A 13,202-nucleotide genomic window follows, 5' to 3' on the forward strand; every position below is an offset into this window, starting at 1 on the left:
TTAATGCAGATATTCTACATGATTTATACTTGCATAATATTTGCGTAAAAAGTGTATAGTAAACACAAATTGTTTCCATATATATTCATGCATACGTATATATATTTTTTTTAACAAATTTTGCTTACCAAACTCCTCCTAGGGTTTTTGGTCTACAGACATAAAACTCCATATATACGGTATTTAAATCCATGCGAAACTTTATATTTGGGTTTTAGCCCGGAAAAATCGGTGCAAAAGTGTGAAAATTAAAAAAAAATCGAATTTGCCAGGTGACGGTCGAACGCCGGCATTACGAATGCATAACGTAGTAGCTATTGGTTCATGTTTTAATTTTTAGCCTTACAGTAAACATGTTTTCATGGCCCAGTCAGTGACGGCAGAGACGAAGTAAATCGCGAGCTGAACGTTTTGGTTTCGATTCTCGGTGGTGGTTTATAGATAAATAGATAGATAGAGAGATTGCATGCAATATATAGTAATGATTTAAAAAGTATTTTTTAATACTTTTTAAATCATTACTATATATTGCATGCAGTCTACCCCTCTATCTATCTATAAAAGTGAAAATGTATGTCTGTCATTTCTCTATAGTAGCTAAGGAAGACTATTATATAGAAAGGCATTACTTTACATATTCACACTTTTTAATATATACATAACCTTATGAACAGTACATAGGGCCCGAGCAAAGCCGGGCGGGACTGCTACTATATATATATATATATATATATATATATATATATATATATATATATATATATATATATATATATATATATATACTAGCATTTCAGCCCGGCGTTGCCCGGGTGTTTGGATGTGTATGTTGAGCAAAAAAAATAAAAAAGTGGTAGTAGGAAAGCAGGCTCGAACCCGTACCGCAAAGGAGGAAAAGAACGGAGTAAAACCTAACGTTTATGCTGTTACGACCACCACCAAACCGGAAGCGACACATTTAAAAATTAAATCTAGAAAATGTAAAGGAGAGGATAAATTTCAAAAATATCGGCGAAAAAAGTGCCCCCTCCCTGTAGAAAAGTGCCTTTTTAGCCAATTTTTCGATATTTGTCGTATGAAAGGTCGAACTTTAAAACGATATATATATATATATATATAAGGGAACGTGTCTGTGTGCGTGTGCGTGTGCCTGTGTACATTTTCCTACGCAATAACTCTGTCAGTTTTTAGTCTACAGACTCGAAATTTGATATACAGGGTATTGAGATTTGGGGAAAATATTTGTAATCCGTTTTTGGACAGAAATTTCGCTGTTAAAGGGTCAAAGTTCAACGATTTGACCTTTGAGAGCTCTACCAAACTCCTCCGACAATTTTGAGTCTAAACACTTGAAATTTTAGATATATGTTCCTTGGACACGGATCTAACTTAATAACTTGATTTGAGTCCAAAACAATAAATGGTAAGAGGTCATAGTAGGGGTCAAAGTTTAAAAAATTGACCGCTTTTTTTTTTTTTTTTTTTTTTTGAACATACACCTCCAAACACCCGGGCAACTCCGGGCTGAAATTCTATTATTTGTCTATCTGTGTACATTTCTCTACACAATAACTCTGTCAATTTTCAGTCTACAGACTCGAAATTTGATATACAGTGTATTGAGATTTGGGAAAATGTTTGTAATCAGTTTTCGGCCAGAAATTTTGCTGTTAAAGGGTCAAAGTTCAATAATTTGACCTTTGAGAACTCTACCAAACTGCTTCGACAATTTTGGGTCTAAACACTTGAAATTTTAGATATAGGTTCCTTGGACATGAATCTTACTTAATAACTTGATTTGAGCCCAAAACAATAAATGTTAAGGGATCATAATGGGAGTCAAATTTTACTCAGACAATTTCTTGTCTAAACATTTGAAATTTTACACAAAGTGTATTCAGAGATAGGGCAAGCTTTTTAATCGGTTTGGGTCGAAAATTTGAGTTACCAATATATTAATGTATGTATGTATGTTTGCATGTCTGCCCAACACTTTCGACAGAGGCGACGGACTTTTGTTACAGAGAGAGGGAGAGAGAGAGAGAGAGGGGGGGAGGTGAGTGAACGTGGAGTGTAGACACGTTTACAAGAACCGAAGATCAGCTGACCAGATTACGTATGAGTGACGAGGTTGGCTAGATCTGAGAGATTTGATTTGGGCTTTGAAGAAGACGGACGACTTAATAGCTGTTCCCTCCCCTTCACTGGGGTGGGGGACGCTGACGTGTGTAGAAGAAGAAACCACACAGGCCGATTTCACTTCCACCTTCTGCAGGACCTCTGGGGAAAGTGAAATAAAAACTATAAAACCCATTCATCGTCTTGGAGTGATAAATCTTCGTCAAACAGGTATCAAGTTTCCCTCCAGGATGAGAAATTTCCAGATGGTCCAACATCGAAGAAGCAGAGGCAGGTTCTGAAAATACATGTCACACACACGATTCCCTTTATGATAATCAAACACGCAACCCTTTATATTAGAGACAATCATACGCACACGGAATCCTTTGATGTTATACACCAAACGTAAATGGAGCCCCTCGATGATAACTGGCTAAAAACATTAATATCTTCACCTTAAACTGGACACTTTTCTACAGGAGAGGTCGCTTTTTTCGCCGATATTTTTTAAAGTCATCCTCTCCTTTCGGTTGTCTAGCCTTAATTATAGCCTACGGCACTTCTGGTTTGGCGGTGTTCGTAACAGAAAAGACGTCAGGGTTTTGTTTTTTTTGTTTTTCGTTCTTTTCCTCCTTTGCTGTACGGGTTCGAACCTGCCTTTCTACTACTATTTTTTTTTTGCTCAACATACACATCCAAACACCCAGCCAACGCCTGGCTCCCATGCTAGTATATATATATAAACTAAAAATTATATTTTATACAAATAAGAATAAATTAATCAATAATTATGATTTTAACAAATATTAAATTGCTACAGTTTTTAATAAAGCCGAGACATATTCATATTCGTTTTATTTATTTAAAGAATACATAGCTGACAATTATTTCGAAAGGAATATTATTGTTTATAGCAAATTATACAATTTTATGCATGAAACACCATGGAATTTCCACAGGGTCTCGCAAGTAAAGAAATGAATTAGGAAAGAAATTCTATTCTGTTATCAATTTCTTTCTGATGTGATTAAGTCTTGAGGGATCGGACGCAAATACATTTTTTCATGTTTGCAAAACGAAATAAAGGAAAAACAAACGAATTCGAAAGGTGGCCATTTTTTTCCTGAATTAATAATAAACAAAACGAACAGCGACTAAAATGCGGAAACAGTATATTAATCGCAAGTGGGCGTCTATTTCTGACTTTGTAAATTCTTCGCGCCGACCCGAGGCACGAGAAGATTTATCACCATTGATCACTAAAGAAAAAGAAAATTAGATGCATCCTCGCAGTTCCCTAGGAGGCTCTGTCAGCCAGTTGCTTTTCGTATAAAATAGCACGTTCAATGTAAACCGCACAAATGGTCGTATCTTAGTTTGAATGCATCAAGGTATCGATTTAATATACTCTGTCACTGGAGGAATTTATTGCACCTCAACTTGAATTTCGTCGGTCTGTCACACTTTAATTAAAGTATGATTTTTGGCTTCACTTTAAAATAGAATTTTTTTGGTCTGTTCCGCTTTCTTTAAAGTATCATTTTAGTTGATCTGTCAGGCTTAAGTTAGGAATAGAAATTTTGTTGGTCTGTTATATTTTAGTCTGACGTATTATTTTTGCAAACCGGTGAGATTTTATTTGGGAATAGCATTTCGGTTGGTCTGTAATGCATTAGTTTGAAATATTATTTTGGTCAATCTGTTCGACGTAATTTACGCCGGTTTGTCATGTTTTAATTTAATTTCCAACACTAAACACATCAATCTTTTTTTCGTTTAAGTGAATAATATCATGCTAGTCGGTTTATAAAGTTTAAGCCTGATACACCATGTTTATTTCTCTGTCACGCTTAAGTTTCAAATAGCATTTTTGCCGGTCTATCACGCTGAAGTTTGAAATTGCCGTTTCGACAATCTGTCAAACTTAAATTACCTTTTTCTCTGCTGGAGCTTTAAAATAAACTTTTCTCTGATCTCTCAAGTTTGAGTTTGAAATAGCCTTATCGCTGGTCCATCAAACTTAAGCTTTAAATAACCGTTTCACTGGCTTTTCAAGCTTAAGCTTTAAATAGCCTTTTCACTGGCCTTTCAAGCTTAACCTTTATATAGCCTTTTCTCTGGTCTGTCATGCTTAAGCTTTAAATAGTCTTTTCGCTGGTCTGTCAAGCTTAAGCTTTACATAGCCTTTTCACTGGTTTCTCAAGCTTAAGTTATGAATAGTTTTTTCGCTGGTCCGTCAAGGTTAAGCTTTACATAGATTTGCACTGGTTTGTCAAGTTTGAAATAGCCTTTTCTTTGATCTGTCAAGCTTAAGTTTGAAATAGCTTTTTCTCTAGTCTATCAAGCTTAAGCTTTACATAGCGTTTTTTCTAGTCTACAATGCTTAAGCTCCTTTTCACTAGTCTGTCAAGCTTAATCTATAAATAGCTTTTTCGCTGGTCCGTCAACCTTCAGTTTTACATAGTCTTTTTACTAGTCTGTCAAGCTTAAGCTTTAAATAGCCTTTTCACTAGTCTGACAAGCTTAAGCTATGAATAGCTTTTTCGCTGGTCCGTCAAACTTCAGTTTTACATAGCTGTTTTACTGGTCTGTCAAGTTTAATTTAAAATAGCCTTTTTTTTTATCTGTCAAGCTTAAGTTTGAAATAACATTTGAATACCTCGTCGTCTAAATTGAGTAGACGCATCTTAATATTAATCTTTCTTTTTTTATTATTTTTTAATCAATCGAAATTTTTTATGAAACTCCGACTGAAAACAATGCCCTCGGTTTTAATGGAAACACGAATTGGGATCAAGTTTGCATTCTTCATTCCACACAGATAAATATACAAAAGTTATTGAAAAGTTTTTTTTTTAGCATTGCATATCTTTTCACAATCCCCTTCATATATAACTTATTTTTTATAAGTTAACCATATCGATCCACAAAAAATAATATTGAGACAAAAGACATTCAAAATTTCGATCTTTCTTCTTCAAGATAATTTAGGAAAGTCATTAACTCTTCTTTTTCTAATTTTTTCGTCTACACCCTATTTTGCCCTTTAGTCCTCGCATTCCATAAGCGTGGTTTGAGGGCAAAAGAAGAAAAAAACTGGATTGGCTGTTGTTTTAAGCGAGTGGTATTTTTTTTCACAGGAATCACCACTTATCAAGATCCGGACGCCACTCGAGGATAAGGGTTAATGGGTATACATTAGTCAATGTGATTATAGCGTAGTAAACATAAGTAGTGGGAATTTTGTAAATTGGATTACTCAGGGGGACGGTTCATCAAGAACTTGTTTACATTGAACTTGAAGACAACCAGATTGTAGTCAGCTGGAAAGCAGGCAATCGGAAGGGAGTTCCACGCGCATGCGGTTCGAAGAAAGAAGCTTTGTTCATGGAATCTACATTTAGGTTTACGCAGATAAAGTAAAAGTTTGACGAAGGGGGACCATAGATTGAAGCTCAGCTTACCACTTGCCATGAAAATAATAAAGCAGAGACAGGCTCGCAACGTCTCTTCTATGGGAAAGAGGTCGGAGGGAAGAGAAAAGGGCATCTCCCACTAAGCTACGAAGTCTATTTGAAACTCTGTCAAGGCAGCTCCTGCCTAGGTGTGGCAACAACAATAGTACTCCATAATTGGCTATACCTGGCTTCTATGTAGGTAGAGAATTGTAATCTTCACATAGTATTCATCTTCATTTCATACTTAATCTATTTTTATCTTCGTGATGGGGCAGCAAAACGGTGAAAGATTCTTGTCTTTTGGGGATTGATTTTACTGTTTTTCTTTTTTATTGTTTTTTTATTTTTATTTATTTATTTATTTTTATTTATTTATTTTTTTTTTTTTTGACTACTGAGTCATCGCTTATCAAAACTCAAAAACACTCAACGATGGCCGTTAAGAAGAAGTATAGACAATTGCATGCTAACCTGTACTATGAAAGGACAGGATATCTCCAAATAAAAACCTACCCAGAAAACTGTAGTTTTCCTTTTTTTTTATCAAAAACATCGCGCATGGAATGTTGGACACTACACGATAAAATAAGAAAAGCGAGAGTCACGTGGTTTCCGAAAGTCAACCCCAAATCCACTTTTTACTATCCATAAAGTTTGCGCCATAATTTTAGACATTTTCTAAAATTAATATCATATAATAACGATTCTAGATATTATGTGTTGATACCATAAAGTAGTAAAAAAAAAATGTATGGTCGAAGAATTAGTTTTACTCCTGTCCAGAGAGAGCATTCGATTAAATCCAAAAATTCAGTTCACAAAGTTAAGACGCAAGAAGTGAACTCAGTTTACCTAAATATGGAACGAAAGTCACTAAGCATGAAACGAAATACGAAACCATGTGGAAACACTTCTTGTTTTATCATGGAACAATAATAAAAAAGAATAAACTTTTAGTTTTACCTTTCTATAAACAATTTTATAAATCATATTCATATGGAAGTATTTTATTTCAAAAAAGTAATTTAAACTTGTATAAGTTACATGTTTATAAATATATTTTTTAATATTTAAAATATAATGATACGGTAATAATTTAAAAAAACTTTTTTGCATTTCTGTAAATTAAGTTTTCTTTGATACTTTTTAATTCTCAGATAAGATGTATTTCACAAATTTTATCACAAAATTTTGTCATAAATAATGCATCAGAAAACAACTATACTCCAATTGCGAACCAGAAATCGGAGTTTAATTTTTGTTTGTTTCATGAAAGCGCAAGAAGTATTAAAACTAAAATTATTTTTTGAAATAAATTATTTCGATACGGTTTCGTATTTCGTTTAATGTTTACTGACTTTCCTTCTTATATTTTAGCTAAACCGTGTCCACTTCTGGCGTGTTAACTTTGTGTACTGAATTTTAGGATATAACTGGGCATTCTTCTATTATACAATAGATAATATGTCTGTGTCTGTCTGTCTGTCTGTCTGTCTGTCTGGATGTCTGTCTCCATTTATTTCAAAGTGCATCACTTCTGATACGTAGAGCGGCGCGAAGCGAGGCAAATGATTGCAATTTAGTGGACCGTCATTTTATGTATATAATAAAAAATGACATTGTCTGTCTTTCTGTGTGAGGAGCGGTCTGCACGGATATACATTCATACATTAAAGTTAGTTTTTAACTATTTTTGTGCATCTGATGACACCTTAAACGGAAAGGACTAATGTTGGAGATCAACATGTCTTGGTTTCGATTCTAGGTGATTGCACGCAAGTCAAAGGTTTTTTTTTACATCTTTTTAATTACTGCACTATATTAGGTACAGTATAATAATCGATATAGAATAAAAACTGTAATAATAATTACGATACTGCACTAATTAAAATATCATATTTAAGCATATTTTACAATCAGGAAACACCATGCATCTGCGTAGAATATACACGGTGAGTCACGGGAAACGGATGTTTTTAAGGAAAACAAAATTCTGCAAATATTTCAACAAAAGTTTTATGATGTACATAAAAACATTTACTGAACTATGCCATTATGGAATATGTAGAAGCGAAAAGAAAAGCAAGGAGCGTTCTAAAATCATCCGTTGCCCATGACTTACCCTGCATATATACTTTTTGAGCAATTATCCTCTTAAGACGTGATCCTCTTATGTCGGACATTTTTTGTTCATAAATAACAGTCGACATTAATTTTTTTTTTAACTAAATAAACTTTTTAAAATAAGTTGAAAGACCAAAAACTCTCAAAGCTAAGTAGAAAACGAAAACTTAGAAAAATTAATTAAATTTTTTTAAACCAACAGTAAACAAGTAAAAATATATTTTTAAATATTATGAAATGTGTATTCTCTTTTAAAGACAATATCTTCTTCGAGAACGGTTATAAAACGTGTTTTCAATCGATATTTATTCAATAAGGGACCAGTTTTCCTACCTAGTAAAAGGGGACGATTTTTCCGGGATCGAATTTTCCGGGTACGAGTTTTCCGGAGACGAGTTTTCCTATATATATATATATATATATATATATATATATATATATATATATATATATATATATATATATATATATATATATATATATATATACCTATTTACTATGCCTCCCCACGAGACAGAGTTAGACACCAGGGTCGTTTTTTAACGTGGAGAAAAGGTACAAAAATAAAAATTATCTCAGTCGTGAAGGATTTCTCCACCGAAAGAGAACAAGAAATAGAAGTGCAGCATCTGAAGATCAGATACTACACTTTGATCTTGTCCCGAAGGCCAAGCAATGTGTGTGTGTATATATATGAATTTAGGAAGACTCGTATCCGGAAAACTCATACCCGGAAAACTCCACCCCGGAAAACTTGTCACCTTTTGCTAGGTAGGAAAACTGGTCTCTTATTGAATAAATATCGATTGAAAACACATTTTATGACCATTCTTGAAGAAGATATTGTCTTTAAAAGAGAATACACATCCCATAATATTTGTTGAAATATTTTTACTTGTTTTCTGTTGTTTTAAAAAAATGAAATTGATTTTTCTAAGTGTTCGTTTTCTACCTAGCTTTGAAAGTTTCTTGTGGTTCAACTTATTTTAAAGAGTTTATTTAGTCAAAAATAAAGTAATGTAGAGCGTTACTTTTGTACAATAAATGTCCGACATGAGAGTTAGGAGTCTCGATAATCACTCAAAAATAGAAAATTAAAGAAAATACTGAGGTAGATATTGTTTTAAAACGAGCCCCCATCCCACCCCGATAATAAATTTGTATATTTTTAGGTAATGTTCACGATCACTGCTCGGAAAAAAAAATCAAGCTACTGGACGTGGATACGGTTGGTTATTTAACGAAACCGAACGAAAGACACGAAAAACGAAACCATATATTTCTAAAAAAAAAAAAATACTCTAGTTTTTAACATTTCTGTTGTTATTACGAAACAAACAAAAAAGAAAACACTTCTTGTATTATCAAATAATAAAAAAAATATTTTATTCAGAAAATTTGGTACTTCACGGGAACGTGGGCCCTGGTGTTCTTATTTAATCATTACTCCTTCAAAGCGCATGCGCAAAAGGTGTTCTTTGGTTTATTTAATCACGAAAACTTTTTGAAGGTACTATTTGAGGCCAAAAAAAGTGGGGGGGAAGCACTATTTGTATATGTACGAAAAATAATTTAAGAAAAAAATAATATTTAGTGGAGAAAATAATAAATAAAAATTAAATTAAATTAAATAAAAATTAAAATAAAAACAAGCACGAATAAAATTATGAATCAAATTTACCCCCCCCAAACAAAAATTTTTAAATAAAATAAATACACGCGCGATTAAAAATAAAGTCTGAGATATATACGAAGAAAGTGAAAGACAATGCTTTGAGGAAGCAATCATTAAAAAAATACGTTTACTTTTAAATAAATGTTTTTACAATTATATATTGATACATTTTAATACAATAAATGTTTGGTTTTCAAATATTTTTCTGTTCAGAAAAAAATCTTGTTTGTTACTTATTTGACGCGTTATTTGACCAAGAAGAAATTGGAGTTGTCGCCTCCTAACAATAGCCGCCGTCTGCATACTGCAGAAGTGACCCCGTGGTGACTTTTGAACGATACCTTGCCCCTCCCCATGTTTAGAATGGCTTTCGAAATAATAACGTTATTATTTCAGCGCAGTACCAAAATTACATAAGTACCGGGTTTTCTTTTTTTGTTGTTTCGTAATAACACAAGAATTATTTAAACTGAATTAATTCTTCTAAATAAAATAATTGCTTTCTTTGGTAATACGTGTTTTCTTTTTTTATTTTTATTTCGTAATTACACAAAAAGTGTTAAAACTAAATTATTTTTTAAATAAATATATGGCTTCGTTTTTCGTATCTTGACTCCGTGATCAAGTTTATTTTTTTAAAGCAAGAGATAAAAATAGTTTTTAAAAATATTATGAGATGTGTATTCTCTTTTAAATACAATATCTTCTTCAAGAACGCTCATAAAATGTGTTTTCAGTCGATATTTATCAATAAGGGACCAGATTTCCAACCTAGCAAAAAGGGGGGGGAGTTTTCCGGATACGAGTTTTCCGGGTACGGGTTTTCCGGGTACGAGTTTTCCGGGCACCATATATATATATATATATATATATATATATATATATATATATATATATATATACTAGCAGGGGTGCCCGGCGTTGCTCGGGTGTTTGGAGGTGTATGCTGTGCAAAAAAAGCAAAAAAACAAAAAACATGGTTAATTTTTTAAAACTTTGACCCCTATTATGACCCCTTAAAATTTATTGTTTCGGGCTCAAATCACTTTATTAAGTTAGATCCATGTTCAAGGAACCTATATCTAAAATTTCAAGTGTCTAGACCCAAAATTGTCGGAGGAGTTTGGTAGAGTTCTTAAAAGTCAAATCGTTGAAATTTGACCCCTTAACAGCCAAATTTCTGGCTGACACCCGTCACATCGATTTTCCCAAATCTCAGTACCCGGTATTTCAAATTTCGAGTCTATAGACTAAAAATTGACAGAGTTATTGCGTAGGGAAATGTACACAGACAGACAGACAGACAGACAGAGACAGTCAGACACGTTCACTTTTATAGATATATATATATATATATATATATATATATATATATATATATATATATATATATACTCATGAGCAAAAAAAGTGGGCCGAGAATGAAAGAAGGAAGAAATCGATTTTTCAATATTTTTCCATGAATTTTTGTTAATTTTAACTGAAAATGTCTATTTTGCAGATCATTATTATTATAGCATATAAAAATAAGTAAAAAAATGAATCCTAAAAATGGTAAAACCGTATCTTCATGAAGATATAGAAAAGAAAAAAAACGAATTGCAGAATTAAGGTAGTCCAAAATGACTTACAAGCAGATTTTTGATGTTTTAAGAAAATAAAAAGTGAAAATATCTCTTTCTGTAGTGAAGCGAATTGGTCAAAGGTTCGAAGTCGAATACTTGGTAAAAGGAAAATCTGGATCTGGTCGCCCTAGAGCATTCACTTTGAAGGAGGACCACAGGCTTAAATGAACTGTTTTGAAGGATTGAAAGAAAACTTATGTTGACCATAGCAAAGAATTCAAAACAGGGGCTGGAAATTCGCCTTCTAGATATACAATATATAGACGACTGAAAGAAATGGGATTTTCTTCTAAAAGGTATGAAAAGAAGCTATGTTTATCTAAGAAGAACATCAATGATAGAAAGAGATTTTTCTCGTATTATGGCAACAAAGATACAGACTGGGTCAGGAATGGTTTCTGGTCAGATGAATCAAGATTTTGTCTTGTAATTGATGCTCCCGATGCTCCCGAACGGTGCAATCGAAGAACTGGAGATAGATTTTCCCCAAGTTGCATAAAAATGACAGTTAAACACGGGAATGGAGGGATAATGGTATGGGGAACTTTTACTGCAGCAGGAGTTGGGGAACTTATTAGATGTGAGAAGTCAATCAATGAAAGGAATACATTCGAATATTAGAACCAGGACTGCTACAAAGAATCCAGAAACTGGGAATATCTCAGAATATTATTTTTCAACATGATAATGCCCTTGCACACACTGCTAAAGTCACAAAAAATGGTTTTCTGATGATTCAATTAATGTGATATTTTGGCCAGGTCAAAGCCCCGATTTAAACCCAATCGAGAATATTTGATCCATAATATCTCATGCATTGGCTGAAAGAACTTTTTCGAACAATGAATAAAAAATATTTTTGGGCCCTTTTTTTTTTTTTTTGCTCACGAGTGTATATATATATATATATATATATATATATATATATATATATATATATATATATATATATATAATTATTAGGGCTATGACAAGAGAATATTCTTTTCATTGTTTTGACTCTCGAGTGTATATCTGACACAGTTACTCAATTGAGAACCACATCACTCTATCTAAAAACATATAAGATATTAATTGATATATACTCGAGAGTCAAAATAATGAAAAGAATATTCTCTTCTCATATCCTTAATAATTATAAAGCATCTACAGACACTAGTGTTTCTTTTATTTTGGGAATCATCAGTGCAGGGTGTTACGATTAACGCTGATCAAGAGATTCGAACACGACAACGAAGCCATCTCTGACTCCATTAGCGGGGCCAAATCCATTCGGCCACCGTAAACCGCAAAAACTACCGTTGAAATTTAAACATTTATTTTTAAGATTTTTTAACGTCTGACAGAGTGATCTAATCATTATATGATGATCTGGCATGCGATCTAAAGTGACTGATTAATTTCAACTGTGAAGTGCTCAACAATAAAAAACGAGTTTCTTAAGAAACTCGTTTTTCTAATTAGTTACTGTTATAATTATTAAATACCTACGTTTTAAGCGTCCCATTTTTTTGCGTTTAAATTATCCAAATAAACAATTGTTAATACTTTCTGCTTTCTTTTACATCGTTCATTTCCATATTACGTATACGTTATTTTTATTTAATGCTGCATTTTTAATACACCTTTCTTAAAAACATAGGGGCTGGCATAATTAGTTACTGTTATAATTATTAAATACCTACAGATACTAGTGTTTGAGCCTTTTGGGAATCATCAGTGCAGGCTGTAACGATCAACGCTGATCGAGAGATTCAAACCCGAAAACGAAGGCATCTCTGACTCAATTAGCAAGGACCAAATCCATTCAGCCGACGTCAACTGCAAGAAATTTCATTGCAATTTAAACATTTATTTTTAAACGTTTTTTAACGTCTGTCGGAGTGATCTAATCATATATATATATGTGTGTGTGTGTGTGTGTGTGTGTGTGTGTGTGTGTGTGTGTGTGTGTGTGTGTGTGCGTGTGTGTGTGTGTGTGTGTTAGGACGATTAATCGGAATCGGGAATGGTTTCGGAATCGGAAAATTGTTAGTCTATTTTCCGATGCCAAAACCGATTCCTTAAATGATCTTTTTTTATTTGATTTGGGTTTAAGAAACATCTTCCCCTGCTTGAAGTAAAAATAAAATAATAAATAGTTATTGATTTAAATTTCAAGTAAGACTAAAATCTCTAGATCACCCCTCTCACAAATGT

The sequence above is a fragment of the Euprymna scolopes genome, chromosome 19 (genome assembly GCF_053919585.1).
Source record: "Euprymna scolopes isolate OS-2025 chromosome 19, ASM5391958v1, whole genome shotgun sequence".
Classification (NCBI taxonomy): domain Eukaryota; kingdom Metazoa; phylum Mollusca; class Cephalopoda; order Sepiida; family Sepiolidae; genus Euprymna; species Euprymna scolopes.